Source organism: Rhipicephalus microplus, chromosome 5, assembly GCF_043290135.1.
Source record: "Rhipicephalus microplus isolate Deutch F79 chromosome 5, USDA_Rmic, whole genome shotgun sequence".
NCBI lineage: Eukaryota > Metazoa > Arthropoda > Arachnida > Ixodida > Ixodidae > Rhipicephalus > Rhipicephalus microplus.
Window position 1 is genome coordinate 34,985,706 of NC_134704.1, and position 18,548 is coordinate 35,004,253.

At 45.1% G+C, this 18,548-nt stretch overlaps 1 protein-coding gene across 3 annotated transcripts in view; it reads right to left on the reverse strand.

The window, feature by feature from the left end:
- Positions 1–18,548, reverse strand: part of LOC142817725 (uncharacterized) — a 461,268-nt gene that overhangs the window by 13,907 nt on the left and 428,813 nt on the right. Inside the window, exons 1-2 of one of the 3 annotated variants that reach the window (XR_012895324.1) lie at positions 9,397–9,799; positions 3,087–4,660 (exon numbers count right to left, since the gene is read on the reverse strand). The exons of 1 other annotated variant lie outside the window; for it this stretch is intronic. The gene's annotated coding sequence lies outside the window, so the exon portion shown is untranslated. Of the gene's footprint in view, positions 1–3,086; positions 4,661–9,396; positions 9,800–18,548 lie in introns of those variants that run through there. One more of the 3 variants, XM_075895196.1, reaches the window with a different exon arrangement.

The following is an 18,548-nucleotide window of genomic DNA, read 5'->3' on the forward strand; positions in this document are numbered from 1 at the left end:
AGCGCGAGTCAATCTGGAATGTGCTGGGCTTGATTCTCTAAACTTTCAGAAACCCACTGGTTTGATTTTTTTTTTTTTTTTGAAGACTGAGAGAGATACTTGTACAGATGGCCTCCCCTTGGCTTTTCATCTTGCATCCTTCTCTTCCATTCAGTATGTCTCGTATATTTAGTTACGTCGCAGTATACCAAGCCTACGATGCGTAGCAATGATGTCCATCAGTTGGAAAGATTAAATCGTAAATGGTGAGATAACAGAATTGTCTAAGCATAATTCTGAGAATACGGTATTTCCTTCATATTGTAGGCTAATCTTTAGCGTTATTTCGGTTATTTGTTATTGTCTTCAAGACTTTATATAATAATTATAATTTTTATTTCGTCCTTACCTTCTAATGATGTCAGGTGACTTTTATCATTACCACATTACCGCCGGCGTTTTCTGCTTTTTGTAGAGCTTCTGATTCTCACGCGCATTACATATTTGTCTAAAACGCCACTTCAACTTCAAAGTTTAGTAACTGGTGCTGCTACCTAGTAGCGATAAGTATAGACCCAAAAATATTAGTGTAAGTAGCAACCGCTTGAGGACGCGACATACTATACGCTGTCGTGTTATGCTTTTATTAGCGTATGTAGGTGTTCTGTAGTACGAACACAAAAGTTATTTATCGTGTTTATTTTGCTGCTATAAGTAGCTAGCGACCTTCATATCAAGGTTGCGAAGTGCACGAAGGCAAATTAGAGACGGCTTTATTGCGGCCATTCGCGGTCTCGGTTTGAAAGAGCGCCGAGAGAGGCGGGGCTTAGGGCGCTGGCTACGTGAACACCACGCTCACAATTTCAACGCAGTCTCCCTTAAACTGCTATATTCGCCTCTTTTGGGTGTTGTAAATGGCAGGGTTCCGGCTGTTGTCGCATTAGTATGTCGCCAGACGGGGGAGTCTTTTCCCCCTGAATCTGTAGCTTTTCCTTAGTGTTACTGCGCAATCCGCTGAGCATCTCGCAAGTACTCGATGGCACGACAACTAGAAGCAAATAGACAATTATTCTTTCTCAGAAGTGATTTGCAGTGAAGTGTATCTTATAGTGCTACATAACCTTGATGCTCTCTTGTGCGCCGACAGGTCCGTCTGCGCTACTTGGTTAACTTTTTGTGGTGCATACTAACGGCGTACGATATAAGCGGCACAGTATAACTCGGTCAATTCGTATGTGACATTTGCCCCGTTGTTAAGAAAACGAATAGCCAACAACATGCCACTATATACCGACAAGAGAATCCACATCTTCCACGAAGGAATGTAATTGCGACGGTGCAAGACGTATGGTGTGGTTATATGCGATCATCTTCTCCTTCTCCTCTTCTCATGGCTCGTACCAAACGCAGGGGGATTGGCGGAGTGTTAGGTTAATTGTCTTTTTTAAACGTTTCCTCGCAGTACTTCTCGTACAAGCTAAGGATAGGTAATACAACAAAGTTACTTACTGAATATTAGTACTTAAATGTTTAAAAATGTGAAGAATTTCACTCAACATTTTTCTAGCCGGACTGATAAATTCCCCTATGGCGTAGTAAACATCCCTGTTACTGCAGCCCAGAGTAGAGGCGCCAAATGAGAGAACAACTGATTCGGATATTTCCAGACCCAAGTTTCGAAGAGGTAGTGCTATGAATCTTCTCCTCAATGACGTGTATACCGGGGACAGTTTAGAAAGTAACGACTGATTGTTTCCCCCTCCTTACAGACGAGACACAGAGTAGACAGCGCTTGACTTGCTCTATGTAGGTAAACGTTGAGGGAGGTAACCCAGAAGTGAAGCTTGGTTATAGCCGCTTCCATTATTCTCGACCGCGAAAAATCACTGTTCTAGGGAATTAATAGGTGCTTGTATACTGAAGAAGCTGTCAAGACAGGGACTGATAAGCATTTTTTTTTTTTATTAGCGTGTGGAATAGTGCAATTGTATTGCATGCTGTCAGGGGGAAACTGGAACCTGCACGCGATCATTTGTCTTCTTCTTCGTGAATAAGGTATACTTCGTCATCATCTTTAGTGCTACATTCCCTATTATAACTTTAGCTGTATTCTATGCAAAATCGACACTGCCCAACAGTGTGTTCACTGTCCAGATAATTGACTGTTATCAATACTGGCGACCTGTATCACGGCCACTGGATGAAAAAGAGTGCCGTGCGCTCTTCCATCCAGTGGTCATGCCTGTATCTCCAATGATCCTTTGTCTACTGATATGTTTTTGTTCATCAATCATGCACATCGAGGTCAGGTGCCACGCGCGCCCTGATGTAAAGTCTTGCTTTGCGCTTTAGATTTCCGGGCCTCTTTCAAGCTGCAGACCGCAGCGTTTAACTCTGAAGTCCATTCTAAATGCATTTGAAAAAAATACAGGATTTGAATTTGAAAGTAATCTCAGCTGCTGAACCAAAGGTCACGGGATCATATGCCAGCTACGGTGGTCCCACTTTGATGTATACGCGAAAGGCCAAATGCCCGTGTATACTTGAATTTAGGTGCACGTTGGAAAACAAGAGGTTGTTTAAAATGTCCGCAACCGTCCGCGACGGCACCCCTCCTAATCACACCATGGTTTTGAAATGTAAAGACAAAAAATTATTAATATATTATTGCAGCCTAAAAGCATGCTACGCAATATATTAAAAGTATAGTGCTGAAAGTTTCTCCGCCTTATTTCCAGCAGAGCACTACAGCAGTGTTCTTCAGGTGAGCTCTGCGAACGCTCACGAGGGACAATCTCTATATTGTTACAGTTTTTTTTTCTTATTTCTCGTTTATAAAATGTCATTGTATATGCACAGCATGTGGCACAGGCCCATAGCCCGGGGAAGGGGAGAGGGGCGCTCCACCTCCCCCAGACATTCGTACGAATACAAATGTTTTAACGAAGAAAAATAAAAAAAAACAGGTTTGTAAGCGTGTGTGCGTTCGCACAAGTGTAAAAATAAAATATATGCGAGAGAAAAAAGTTGCCTCCAACCTCCCCCCCCCCCTTCCGCTGTGCCAATGCTCACAGCCGTCATCTGCACCACCGTTCACGAAAACTTGGCAGAACAGGCAAACAAATTTATTCTTAAAAGGGAAGCACGCAAACACGGACACAAGAAAGATGTCAAGACACTTTTATACCTTGAATGAATTCTTACCAACTACCTCATCTCTTTCGCTTTGAAAATTTTCACCGGGAATAGTTGATGACGCTTCGAGTGAGACTGTTTTATTTATACCCTTAAAACTTACAACTCAAAGGTTCGATGGGATCAAACAAATATCAGGTTTTCGTTTCTTTTGTAAATGGCATACATACATACATACATACATACATACATACATACATACATACATACATACATACATACATACATACATACATACATACATACATACATACATACATACATACATACATACATACATACATACATACATACATACATACATACATACATACATACACAGCGTCTAACGCTCAAGGAACACTAGGTCTGAAAAAAAACGGAAATTTTTCACGCAATTTTTTAACGCATCTGGTGGAACTGCAGAGTACGTGCTAGTGCCGAAGCCGGTAACGCACATTCAAAGCTGTCTGCTGAAGCGGCCGGACATATTAAGCTTTTTCTTGTGTCTGGTTGTGCCCAAACTTCTGACGCTAACTGTACGTACTCACATACGCGTCATTTCAGAACTGCCAGTGAAAGAATCAAGCTTGGGTGGTGGCCATTCTTCTCAACGCCGCGCGAATGGAGTGCACTTCTAATGCCCTGTGTGCATTTCGATTTATATGGCGGGCAACGTAAGCACGGTAGGCACTGCAGGCGTGGTAGGCACTGCACTGATCCTGCGAGATAACAGTGCTCTAAGGGTGATCTGTGTGCCCTGCATTTCTCGCACCAGTTCAATTTCGGCCTCCCGAAAGCGACGCATCTGCCGAAGCACGTCTTCGCGTAGGTTCTTTTCGCGACTACTGCTGCAGGAGTACGGCGTCTGCAACCACTGGACGACACTGTGTTCAGGACGCCCCGTCCTTGCCGTCGCATGCTTGACGCGTGCAAGACTATACTGACACGTTGTCAGGACACTTTCCATGTGCTTTGTTTACGAAGAAGCGCGTACGAGCATCGTCTTTCTGCACCCTTCTGGCATTCACTCTTGCTGTCTCTTCGTCGGCCTTATTTGTGCTTTTCTTGTTATCCCTGCATTCGATCGACTCACGCGTGTAGGCATTGAAAATGACCTCGCCTTCGTCGCTGCTGCTCGAATTGATTAGAGTCAAGATACAGGCTTGTCGCCACGTTTCTCGCATTCACTCGGTAAAACGGGCCACAGTGGTTTCGATGTGACGGGTGACGTGTACGTGAGAGTCGTCGAAAACTTGTCTATACCATTTCGACGCGATTACGATTGGTCGCTGGACTGCGGCTCTGAGGCTGCTGCTTGTGCAGAATCGGGCACCATTCTTCCTCCTCCCGCTTCAGCCTTTTCCGCTGGGGTTCGTCGTGTCTTTTTTGTTGCTGTTTGCGCGCAGTCAGGTCACGGCTGCTGTTTTCTGTGATGGCACGGATGTCTGGTACATCTTCACCGACGCGCGCGACAACACCAGGAGCGTTGTTACTCTGTTCGTCTCTGCAAATACGAAAGAAATGGAAATCAATAAACAGTTACAGTTTAACGTTAGCGGGAGAGCACGGAATAGCGCTACTACGCAGCCGACGTTCGTTGTGAACAGCACGTTATGTATAAGTCTAAGATGTGACAGCGGCGTTGCATAGCAGAAAGGTGAATGCGGTAAAAAAAAACAAAATAAAGAAAACTAACAACCCTCCTACATTCCCGCACGCATTAGTACTACTACTTTTCCTTAGTGACAATAAAAGAGAATAAACACGAATCACGCACTGCAAGCGAAAATTTTTATGTTGCAGACTTGTTTACACCGATCTTCTATAGAACAACTCCATATGGGGTATGCGCCGTCGACATGCTTAGGCACTTGTAGCAACGTCGTGGCTTTTAGGCTTCGTCCGGCGCAAAGCTCACCGTCTATGATCACGTGTTAAGTGCCACAGCACGTGCAAAGCAGCCTCTGAGCACAGCGCGTCAGAGACGTCCACGGGAAACTGCCCGAATAATCGATGTATGAAAGCCACGAGATTTTAAGCAACCCGGGCTTCAGATTTGTAACGAAGTGCCACGCAGGAGAGTGGTATCAAAATTTTCGCGGTTATCGCCGCACGCATTGTGGGGACAAAGAGTGATTCCAGAAAGAAGGCAAAAAATAAAGGATGCTATTTTCTGCCCACTCTAGTACGTGGCACTTTTGAGTGGCCAAGGGTAGGTGTCATGGCACTGACGCATTTAAAAAGAAAAAAAAAAGATATAACAAAAGGTTCTTTTGCAAGCGCGAAAACTTCTACATAAGAGCGCTTGTTTCTGTCAAGAATGCACGAGTGCTGTCATGTTGCTTCACCTCACCGAAAAGGACACGCACACCTCCTCATCTGCCCTAACAAATGGTTTCTGGCGGAAAAAGAAAATTATGTCTATGCCCTTAGTTTTGCTCAGGTGGCTTAGAGGCACCCGGAGCAGCTTCAGAAGTAGCGTTCAGTCAGCGATTAATGTTTCGCACGGTATAGTGTTGCAATAGTACCTCGTATCTCAAGATACACGATACAGTTTTTAATGTATCAGAAATACGGATACTTGTTTACCGATACGTAAAGGGATGCAGATACAGTATATGCTAAACGTATCAAACATAGTATCCAAGATAAATGTATCTTCGATACTGCCCAGTCCCTACTGAGAAGATGGGAGAAGACGGAATTCGCCTTCGAGTCACCTTAGGCGAATGCATAAGCCGACCCTGTAATGGTTTCTTTTTACTTTTTGCATACTTGTCTGGCAGATGCTTTTCTGTGAGAGACGAGCACTTGTGTTCCGAGGGCCCGCTGACCAGGAGACCGTCGTAGGTGCGGCACCGTCCCGGACAGTTCACTTGCTCGCAATGCCAGAACTGCCGCGGTCCGATCCACTTCTCCAACACTTACCGGTGATCACCGATCTTGAATGACTGCAGGCACGTGCGATCACACGTGTTGCAGCTTTGAAAATTGATTTTACACGCAGCTTAGCTATAGAACTCAAATAATTTCCGAAGGCGTGGCTGAAAGCAATAAAAAATGCTACTTAGGCCAATACTTGCCAACTGCATCGCATGCCATCGAGTCCCAGAATGAGCGGGACGTACCGTACTTTTGCGATTTTCACGTTTGGTCAGTGGTTTAGGCAGTACACACCAAGCACGCAATATGCATGCCGCTTGCCTTTTCTCTCGACTATGGGCAAAGAAAGCTCCAAAACACTGAGGTTCGGACAAAGCTCCAGTGCAATAAATGTCTTCATTTACCTTCATTTCACATTGTACTCTCTTTCGTTGGCTCTCTTTCGTGAATGCACTGCCATGTTCGATGAGACGTACGACATGTCGATTTCTGTGGGCCTTGTTCAAAGCACATTTTTTATGCTTCAAAAGAGCATAACCACTAACGGACGTGCGCTATAATTCTTGCCGAAAATTCATCTCTGTGCAAAAACATAACATAAATAACTTTAGGGTAGATATTTTATTACAATTCAGTTAGGATCAATTATAGGGAAACACACGAACCAGCATATTATCACATCATTCTCGTTGCAAAGTATGCCTTGATATGGCGTTGTGCAAACTTGAGAAATTCGTAACAACTATTTTCGAGCGCAGACTGACGCACGGACAAAAGGAGGGAACGGCACCAGCGCAGAGAGTTTGGAATTCTCAGACAGTCTTTTATATAGGTCGTGTCCGTTCGTTACGCTTTTGAGCTAGCTTGTTATCGACACCACGGTCATTTAGACTATGGTCATTTTAGACCGCGGTCATTTAGACATTTAGAATGGTTGGGGTTTAATGTCTCAGAACCATTATGTGATTACGAGCGACACTATAGAGGAGGGCTCCGGAAATTTCGACCACCTGGAGTTCTTTAAAACGCACCTATAAAGAAAATGCCAGAAGCACAAGCTTCTGGCATTTTCGTCTCCAACAAAAATACAGCCGCCGCGACCTGAACTTCAATCCAGCTACCTTCGGGTTGGCAGTCAGCACCATACCCACTAAATCAGCGTGGCTGGTCCGAATTGTTTGGAGTCGTCGAAACATGTTACCTATCATGCGGTCAATCAATACACCCAGATATTGTCCCCGCTTTTAAAACGAACGAATTTTTTTTCTGTATGCGTTTCGCCTCTCTATACCAGCAGCCCTGTACGCATTCAAGTATACAGTCGTATAAAACAGTATATTACCTTTTGTGAGCTGTATATGTACGTATATGGATTTAAATGGACCCTTACATGACGTTAGATTAGTAAAATATGGACATATATAATTTCATATGCATCTTTATATGATCATATATGGCCATAATAATTACCCGCGTCACACAGACACTTGGAGTGTCTTTCAACCGACAGTTTATTGAATCAACAGTGGAGCACGATCTTACACACGGGAGGTTTCCAAGACAATTGAGTGCGCAGTCTATCGAGTGAACGGAGCGCCCCACGTTTCTACGGAACTTCGATGGTCATTCATCGACGGAAGTACGTCTCGGTAGGTCAGTGGAGTGCTAGGCATCTGACCCAAAGATCACGGGTTCGATTCCAGCCGCGGCGGTCGCATTTGGATGATGACGTAATGATACAACCACGTATACTGTGCGATGTGAATGCCATTAAAGAACAACAGATTGTCAAACTTCCCGGTGCCCTCCACTGCGGCGTCTCTCATAATCATATCGTGCTTTCGGAAGTGGAAACAGCGCGAACGTATACTCCTTCGTTCCCAGTGTGCTTGTACTCTAGACTAGAAATTGTATAATTTAAACAATATATTTTAATAAACACAGTGTATGTGAGCTTTATGAGGTACCTAATGCATTTTCGCCACTTCAAATGTGCGAACTGCACATGCACTCGACGGCAGCAACGTGATAAGACGCTCTTGAAAACTGTTGTACCCCTATAGGATCGTCTTTTAGTCCCGCAACAATAATCTTCACCCATCTCAGTGCATGCCTTTCTGTGCTCGAAAGACAGCCGCCACTATACTTCCGGGTCACGAACGGTGCGCGCTATCTGCGTAACATTGGAATCTCGATATGGAAGTGCGAGCGATCACTTTGCAAGAGAGGAAGCGCACTCACCACATCTCATTAAGACGGGCCATGTATACGGACAGAAGGAAGCGTGATTTCAAAATAACACACACACACACGCACACACACACACACACACACGCACACACACACACACACACACACACACACACACACACACACACACACACACACACACACACACACACACACACACACACACACAGCAAAGCAAAGCAAAAGGAATATCGATAGCTTACACACGACGTCACTAATTCTCAATGTCCTGTTCCTCCAACGTGGAAGTTTTGATGACGTCAAGGCTGCCTTATCTCACGACGGTTTAACTTATACGAAGTGTTAACTGCGTGGCCGGAATATTATTGGCTTCTGTGCGTGTATAACAGAAGAGCCTTATTGCGACGTACCGAAAACTTTTACGCGGCATCACAAACGTTCGTCTGCCGACATGTCCTCCAAACATGACGGCTTCAATAACGTCATTGCAAGCACTTGAATATTGCGAGCAGGCGAGGTAGCTACATGTCGCCGTCTCTTATTAGAGGAAATACCAACGAAGCCCTGCACGGTTATTTCTTCATCAGGACGGCGAGGAGGAGGAGGGGAGTGAATATCATCCCATGTGTCTCCCTTCCCATCAATGATCGTGGCCGAAATAAAGCAAGCTCCGCAACAGACGCAAGAAAGAAAATGAAGTGATTGCGTGCTTCTCACACCCTCAAGACGGCCTGCACTTGGTCTACGGCGTTGCGAAGTAAAGGTAATCGATAAGTGCACTGTTATTACAAATCTACAACGTTGGCCATCGGTCGGCAACACCGCTAAAGACTTGCATGGCTATAACCCTTCACACTGAAATTTGGCGGCGGGGGTCTGATAGTGTAAATGTATCGGGCCGACATGGCACCCCTCTGGCATGATTTGAGGGTGCATCCCTCCCCCTATGCCCTTCTCTCACACGCACGCATGTGTTTCCAATAAGCATAATCACACTTGAGGACAAGATAGAATCGCAGTGCCATTTCTGGTCAATTTTTTTCACTTTCCCCATCTACAGAGTGAGGTCATTTACACGTACACTCAATTATCAATCGTTCACGCATATCAAAAGCAGAGAAGAATGAATCGATCGAACTTACGTACCGGTTGCACGTAGATTGCCGACAGAGGGCTCTTTTGTTTGCTAACCGCCAGCCGGTGAACGTCTTCGTCGTGTGTCCGAAACATGTACACCATATGGTCACCACCGTAAAAATCCGTCATCAGCCTCGCCTTGCAGGGACGTTGGTCACAGCGCCACCTGAACCGATCACCGGCGCTCGATTCCAAAGTGAACGTTTAGTCGAGGTACTTTGCTTTGTCCCTGCCATGAAGCGATGGCACAAGTTCGACGGGACCTGCCTGAAACGAGTGGCCCAGCTTGGAGGACATCACGCTGGTCGACTAGAATGCGCCTTGATTTTGTTGTCGGTCGGTATTTCGTCGCTCTCGTGGAACGAGCCGCAGTTGATATCGGACTCGTCAAGCGTGCCAAGCACGTGACCGTTTGTCGAGCGCCTTGCCATGGAAGACGGCTCTTCTTATCAGCGAACGAAAAAAAAAAAAATCCCGGCAATTCAGAAGACGGAGATTTCATCGATATCTGCGCATGGGGCGTGTACAGTCAATACGGGTGGCGGAAATAATATCTCGATTGAAACAGGCACCAGATAGCAAAACGGCAGCGATGGCGTCGAACGCAGAGAGCAACAAAGCCGGCCATAATTGAGTATATATTTTACTTTCAGGGACGATAGGTCTGCTACCAGAAGTACAAACCAGCGACCCGTTTAGGCATTTGGAGCAGTGGGAAGAGATTGCTTGGCGCCTCAGGGAAGTCCTGAAAAAACCATTTACAGCATGCATGCTGTGTGCGAGAGTGCCTGAACCTGTTGGTGTTTTAATTGATTGATAGATATAGCACGGGGTTTAACGTCCCAAAACTACCGTATGATTATGAGAGACGTCATGGTGTAGGGCTCCTGGGGTTCTTTAACGTGCACCAAAATTTGAGCACACGGGCCTACAACATTTTCCCCTCCACAGAAAATGCAGCCGCCGCAGCCGGGATTCAATCCCGCGACCTGTGGGTCGCTGTTTTATTTCTAATAACATACGTCTAGTTGAACCAAACGTATCTTGGTAAGGTGAATACGGTGAACTAAATGTGTCGTTAAGCGCTTCGCATGCAGCATACGCAACGTATCGTGCCGCGTACGTAGTAGCTCATTACGTACGCCCAACTAAAAGTGTCTATTAGACACTTTTAGTTGGGCGCACGCAGTTTCGAAATTCACCATTATCATTGGGCATAATCCAGTGGAACTCTCTCCCAGAGATCCTTACATATTTCACTCGATGCTACGGAGAAACTTGTACAACGAGGAACATCGCTAACCTATAGGTCTGAATGTCCTCGCTTTATTTAATTACGGTTCTTCGCTATGCTATATATAATGAATTTTTCGGTGCAATCTATTTTTTATATAAAAAAAGCTTTTCTTCATTACCCTTTTTGTTTGTTATTGGAATCATGAATGTATGTTCGACTGATGTTGATGAATGTATTTGACGGTCTTCGATCATTCGATTTCCTCGATGTTTCCTTCTTCTTGTTTTTTTTAAATTTATATTTCATTTGACGGTATTCGATGATTCGATTTCCTCGATGTTTCCTTGTTCTTATCTTTTTTAATTTATATTTTATTTGCTGTTTATGTAGTTTAAAATGTTTGCATTCACTTAACCCCCCCCCCCCCCCTCCTATGTGAATCCCTATTGGACCTTTAGTGTATTGAAATAAATGAATAAATAAATAAATAAATATTTTTCTTTCTGAACTGACACACTTGCACGGAGCAGTTGTCGTGGTGAAATTTCCAGCGAACACAGTTTTCTTCGAGCGGTCGCAATATAATAATATTTTGCGCACCATAGCCCGCTCTAAAGCTGTTGTACCATGAACACAGTGTACATTAATAAGCCAAGATGTTTTTTTTTTCTTTAACGCAATAATTTTCTTTATTCAGAAGTAGGCTGTCATGGTCACTGAACGGGAGAAATAAAGAGTAGGCTTCAAGCTTTCAAATTCCTTATGACGGACTTCAGCCCTAACACGTCGCTGTCATGTAACATACTTCACTTCTTTGTGTAACACATTATGGAAAACCAGACAAGCACTTTTTGGAAACGCATACATAGCGTTCCCAATTTGTCCTTCCAAATAGCGGTAAGGTTAGCCTTATTTGCGTGGTAGTAAATAGTTGAGGACTCTGCAGTATATGGCACAATAAGTGGAGAGGGACGCTGTATTGATTGCAACCACCTGTTGTCGCCATCGAAATGTGTCCATGCGTGCTCAATATATCCAGAAGTGCTAACCAGCGCTGCCCGTGGCCATGCCATACCAACGAAAGTGGAACATGCTTTCCTGCGCAGACTGTTACATGAATTATGCGAAGTAGCTCCACTGTCTTGCTTCGCGTCGAGGGCGAAGTGGAGACATTGCAACGCACTACATGTGCTTAAAAAAAAATGACCGTGGAGTTCAGCGTGCGAAAAAACGCCATATTCTTATATGCGAGGCGTGGCAGAGGAAATCGCTCCGGTTACTTTCACTCCACTGAGGTTATTTAAGTGACATCGCACACTACATGGGCCTCTGGCATTGCGTTCCCATAGAAATGCGACTCCATTAGCCCAAGTTAGATCCGCGTCTGCTGTGTCACTTGCCGATCACCGTAGCCGATGCTCCACCGCGGTGCTGATTAAAAACAGGCAACTCGGCACAGTTTGACAATACTAGACCACTTGCCTTCTTTCTTTGGTTGCAATGAGCTTGTATGAAGCAAAAGTATTCCGTCACTCTTCAGGTTCTCTTCTTCTTATCTCTTATTTGTGGTATGCATCTACTCTCCGTCTCATACTTGGCATACCATGCAATGAATAATAATAATAATAATAATAATAATAATAATAATAATAATAATAATAATAATAATAATAATAATAATATACGAAGAAGAAGAAGAAGAAGAAGAAGAAGAAGAAGAAGAAGAAGAAGAAGAAGAAGAAGAAGAAGAAGAAGAAGAAGAAGAAGAAGAAGAAGAAGAAGAAGAAGAAGAAGAAGGAGAAGAAGAAAAGCAAACAGTGATTGCCGTAGTAAAATGCTTTGATGGTTTAGTGTGTTACGCCTATTCGGAGGAATGAAGGCACGCGAGTAAGCACACCGCAAGTTCACGCGAGATGACACGTAGGATAGCGGTCAGCTTTTATTATTCAGCAAAATCACCGAATAAATAGAAAGACGAAAATAGCACAGCATAAAAGGCAACGCCAGAAAAGGCCACACAACACTACACAGCGCCTGCGTAGTGTGTTTTCTTCTTGTGTCCCTGTTTATCGTGCGCAATTTCCGTCGATGGTGTTGAATCAACAAGGCCAGATAAAAACTGAATCATTACATGGGAAGAATGCGGCACCATTTCAAGAGTACATGAAAAGAATAAAATAAAGAAGAAAAGAATGAAATGAACAATACACGAACGTATCAATAAACGCCTTGCCCCGCCGCGTTGTTCTAGTGGCTAGGGTACGCGGCTGCTGACCCGTCGGTAACGGGATCCAATCCTGGCTGCGGCGGCTGCATATTCGGTGGAGGCGAAACTGCTGTAGGCCCGTGAGCTTAGATTTGGGTTCACGTTAAAGGGACACCAAAGCCAAATAACAATTTTCGTTAGAGTGAAAGCTCAATGTATGACAACATCTAAAACAACAATATTATCAACAACAGTGCCCTACTTACCGAGAAATTAAGATAAATGCACAAGAACACATGCACCGCAGTAGGACATTTTCAAAACGATCCCGATCAGATCAGACGGACCACGCACAATTAATCACTAATAATCAATCCAGCTGAATAAAGAACTTTCCGTGCATCAAGAGCCGCAATAAAATGCTGCTTGTTTGTTTCTGTTTGATTCATGGAAATTAAGAACCTCTGGACATTACTATGGGGAATGGCGCGAGTGGTTCAAAAAATCAATTTTTGCGTGGTTACAAGGGCTAGGTGGTGCTATCTATCGGAGCGCGCTTGAACCAAGGAAACATCTGCAATTTTGAAGCCGGTGGCGGGAAAATGATCAATGACTGTTGTTGCTGCTGTGGCTCCCACTGCTTTCGGTCTCCTGCTACTAGTGCAGTAAAGCCGAGCAACGTTGTGCATGGCAACAGTGATTAGAGTCGGTCCGCTCGGTCCGCTTCCTGAGGGGGGGGGGGGGGTAATTTCAAGTGTGCTAACCCGATGCGGACCACTGAAACGTAATTTTATTTCAAAATAGGCCCTTCCTTGGCACAAAAGTAATACTACGAGGTTACTGGACCACCACAAGTTTCAACAATCAACGTCGACTTTATGGCAACCTTTAGTGTCCCTTTAAAGAACCCCAGGAGGCCGAAATTTACGGAGCCCTCAACTACGGTGTATCTCATAATCATGTGGTGCTTTTGGGACGTTAAAACCCACACATAAATCAATCAATCACTCAATAAACACCTCATCTCCCCAGTTCAAGCTTTTGAGAGACGTAACTGCTGCAATAACTCGCACTCTTTGACAGAATGAAATCCCGAAGCATCACACATGCGCCCGCGCTGCCGTTTGTACCGAAAATTTTAAGCTCATCCAGTCGATGATCATAAGTCACCCACTGGCCACTCCAGTCAATAATCTCCCGGCATACTCGACCTTTCTGGTCGATCACATGGACATTCTGCTACGCTCTGCCTCAGAAAGGTTTTGGCAAGAAACGTTCAGCGCCATAGCAATGAAAGACCCATCTCATGTAAGAGTCTTTACAGACGCGCTTTACACAGCTATAGGGCTTTCGCATCTGGCTCGATCTTGAGGGAGGCAGCGGCCATCCTCGGATGCCGGATTTCACAGCATAACATGGTTCCCGGCGCGCAAGAGGGCCCACGTACTTCCCGATGTTCCCAATGAGTCTGCTCATGACCATGCTTGAGGTATCACGGCGGTTCCGGCAGGCGGGGACGCCGAAAGGTACTTACTTGCCACGAGGTGGGCTTTTCTCGATGGGCTTTTCCTCGATGGGCTTTTCCTGGGCTTTTTCCTCGATGGACTCTCGATGGGCTTTTCCAATTCCTCATCCTAAACTTACCCGACCACAATCATCGGTCTCCACGATGCTCCAAGCAGAGTCTTTACCTTCGCGTGGCAGGATGCTCCAAGCAGAGTCTTTACCTTCGCGTGGCAGGTTCAGTCATTTTTCGCCCACCGTCGCGTATTGCTCCTTACCTCATATGCTCTGAAATGTTCAGCGTTACGTGACGCGAGTTTCACAAAGAAGAGGACTGGAAGGAAGCCACAAACAGCGGTTGGCCTCTCGGTTTAACTTCATGCTGTCCAGAGGGCCTCCAAGAGGGTGGAGGGCCGTGGTCTTCCTGTCCCTACGTGGGAGCGGCCCGTGACTGCTACGGATTTCCCCCGAAAGGGGGCGTCACAACGCAGTTCCTCAGGACCACAACAGTTCTTCATCTGTCTGTCTGTCTGTCTGTCTGTCTGTCTGTCTGTCTGTCTGTCTGTCTGTCTGTCTGTCTGTCTGTCTGTCTGTCTGTCTGTCTGTCTGTCTGTCTGTCTGTCTGTAGCATTAGTCCAGAGTGTCCGCAGTCATTATGCAAATCGCAATTAGAACTTGTAGACCTGTCTGCATAGTACGGCGAAAAAAGTGGAGCTCACTCAGGCACACTCTCGAAATACATTTTCCTCTTAGGGCTCACTCATACTCATGGCCACCAAACTTTTCCTCAGGTGGACGACTCCGCAAACGTTGTCTTCACCAGACTTTCTAGAACTCACCTTAATATTTACTACACTCGGACTGTCTCACACTCAGACTGACACTACAACTGACGGCCAGATCTGAGTCTAACCCCCGTAGTAACAAACGCTCCTCCATTCAAGAGCCCTCCTAGACTTGAAACAGTCGATGGGAGCGCCATCTCTTGGCAGACCAACTCACTGCATATCGGCAATATTCTGCAGCTATTTTTGAGAAGCGCACTGTCAATTTCAGTCGAGCAGCGGCGCAGTGCTCAATTCAGTCAAGTGATGGATGGAATTCGAGTCGAGGAGCGTTTCTGAATACGGGGTTTAGAGTTTGAGTGAGTCGGCTCATGAGTGCGGTAGCCCGTAATGAACTTTAACGATCATTGTGTCAATACTCTATAGCACCGATATCTCACAAGATCAGTATTCTACGAGGCGCCTTTTGATCTCGTATCTTCAAGTATGAGCCCCCAGTGTTTGCATTAGAGTGAAAAAAATGTTACGAAACACGGAATGCACCTCAGCCCTCCAAAGGCATAAAATGTGAATAAAAACGTGTCAACAACAACAACAACAACTCATATTATTATCGATAACTTCCCGCGAAATAGTTGGCGAGGCAAAAGTGAGCGAGACACCCCCCTTTTCTACAACGTTACAGACGCCTCTGATAAAAATAATTATTGTCGTGGCATATTAACAGGCCCGTTTAAAGTGAGTACTTGTGAATAGTATGTGTAGGCTGACTTAAGGCTGATAGTGATGCTGAAGATGGGTAGATAGGACAGTAACTCGGCTAAATATCAGGAGATAACCCAGACTAGTACAATAAGTATATTTTGCACTTACAGCTCACTCGGTTTCGGACTCAACAGGACTTTTCTCAGCAGGACTCACTCGGACACAGACTCACTAAGCTTTCACGCGATTTAACGAGCTCGTTTCGCACAAATTCCGGCATTAGTGTAGACGGCATATAGTCTCGTTTGCAAACGTGAAATGAGCGTTGTCCGTGAGCAAGAACTCGAGGTATATGCAAATAATTAAATAATAAAAAAATATTCGGGTCCACTGCGACCGCGGATTCGAACATGTGACCCTGCACTTCATGGCATGACGCTCCTGACCGCTAGGCCACCACTACATGATCCAAAAGCTAACGGCGACGTAATGATATACCCCATTTAGCGTTCGATGGTCCGCACACCTCATTTATGCTCCAGCGGCTTGATGATCATCCGCGAACTGGATGGCGCAAGGGGCCCATGGGGTACTTTAAAGAAGTACTGATATGAAGATCGACAGTATTGATCTTTCTTTTCCATCAAATGAACGAGCCCTCAAGAGCCTAAAAATGTTATGCTATCTATCTATCTATCTATCTATCTATCTATCTATCTATCTATCTATCTATCTATCTATCTATCTATCTATCTATCTATCTATCTATCTATCTATCTATCTATCTGTCTATCTATCTGTCTGTCTGTCTATCTATCTGTCTGTCTATCTATCTATCTATCTATCTATCTATCTATCTATCTATCTGTCTGTCTGTCTGTCTGTCTGTCTGTCTGTCTGTCTGTCTGTCTGTCTGTCTGTCTGTCTGTCTGTCTGTCTGTCTGTCTGTCTGTCTGTCTGTCTGCCTGTCTGTCTGCCTGTCTGTCTGTCTGTCTGTCTGTCTGTCTGTCTGTCTGTCTGTCTGTCTGTCTGTCTGTCTGTCTGTCTGTCTGTCTGTCTGTCTGTCTGTCTGTCTGTCTGTCTGTCTATCTATCTATCTATCTATCTATCTATCTATCACTTTGTGATTTACTGGCGGTTTCGTTGACGGATTGTGTAACAAAGTTGGTATAACATGACTGCATAATATGACTGTATTAAAAACATAAGTGACAGTTGGTAATGTAAAAATTATGAAATGCATGCCACGTGTGGCATGACTTAACTGCCACACTCATAGCACGCTCGCAGCCGGTTCGCTAACTTGATATGCACCAAGATTCGTACTGCGTGACGTCACTGTATGTCAAACATCAATAGGATGGGGTTGTAGTAAAAGAATGATATGCATGTCATGCAAGGTATGATTTACTTGCCACGCTCATGGTGTGCTCACGGCCGGTTGGTTACTTGGTATACGCACTAAGTTTGGTATGGTATGACGTGGCTGTATGAGGAACATAAATGAAAGATAATCCAGAAAAATGGCTGGAGGGGGAAAATAGAAGCTTGCGACACTCTGGTGTGTCTCAACCATATACAGGTGTAATAGAAGTATAGTTACAATTTGTTATTAATGAATGTGACCAAATACATCATTTGTAGCAAAGAGTCATGCATAGCTCGAATGGTTCATCTGAAATGAAACCATTCGAAATAGTCAGTGACAATTAACTGGAAGCGCACCAAATAATGAAAAGCCGCTGAACAACACCGTAGACAAACAAGTACACGAAGTATTTGCGTGGAGCTTAACTTTTCACTTACATTATACCGTGAACTTGACTAATCTTTTACCTTTTTTTTTCTCAAAATCCCACTGCCGCACGATTCATGGTTGATCCCACACCAAGGGTTGAGCCACTCCTCTAGGAACTAACCACAGACCGACCGACCGATCAACCAACAGACCGACCGATTGACCAACCAACCGACCAACCACCGGCCTTTTCGCCAATCCCACGTAGAGGGTAAGACTCTGAGTAGAGAAGCAAGCAAGCAAGAAAGATGGCTGCCGCCGCTTTGGTACAAGGCGCTCCCGTGCACCCGGCGCTTCTCGCGGGGCCTCCGGGTCTCAAAGTGCCTCCGAAGCCGTCAGCCAAGACGCCCGTTCAGCCGACAGTCAAGCCACCAGCCAAGTCGCCAGCGACTCGGCAGCCACCACCACCCGTGGTGACTCAGCAACCCGCTGCTGTAGCCTTGCCACCTCTAACTCCCGGTCAGCCTCATGTCAAGCATCCAGGCGCAGCTCCGAAGACGTCCAAAGAAGGTATATGAACACCATGTCTTGAGACAGTCTGCCGATAGGTAGCAACGGCCGTGACTGTTAAAATATTGCTGTATGTATAAGCTCACCCAAATTCATTACTGGCTTAGTCGGTTCATGTTCTTAACTACTGTATATTGCGCCCTCGACACAGCACGAGACCTGAATAACATAACACTTGTTAGCAGTGCTAATATTGCGCATCAGTGTTCTTTTTCTGTCGAGTTTCAAGTCAGTGCAATCTAGTATTCAATATATTCGCAACGCCCATAAACTGTCACGCCACCAAGCGGATATAAGGAGAACCCCCCAGAGAAGGGTCAGTAGTCAACGAATTGGCAGCTCTGGCAGACGTTACCTTCTCCTTCCGTGCTAGTCTTACTGTTAACGTGTTTGCAGGAAAGGACTAATACGGCTATG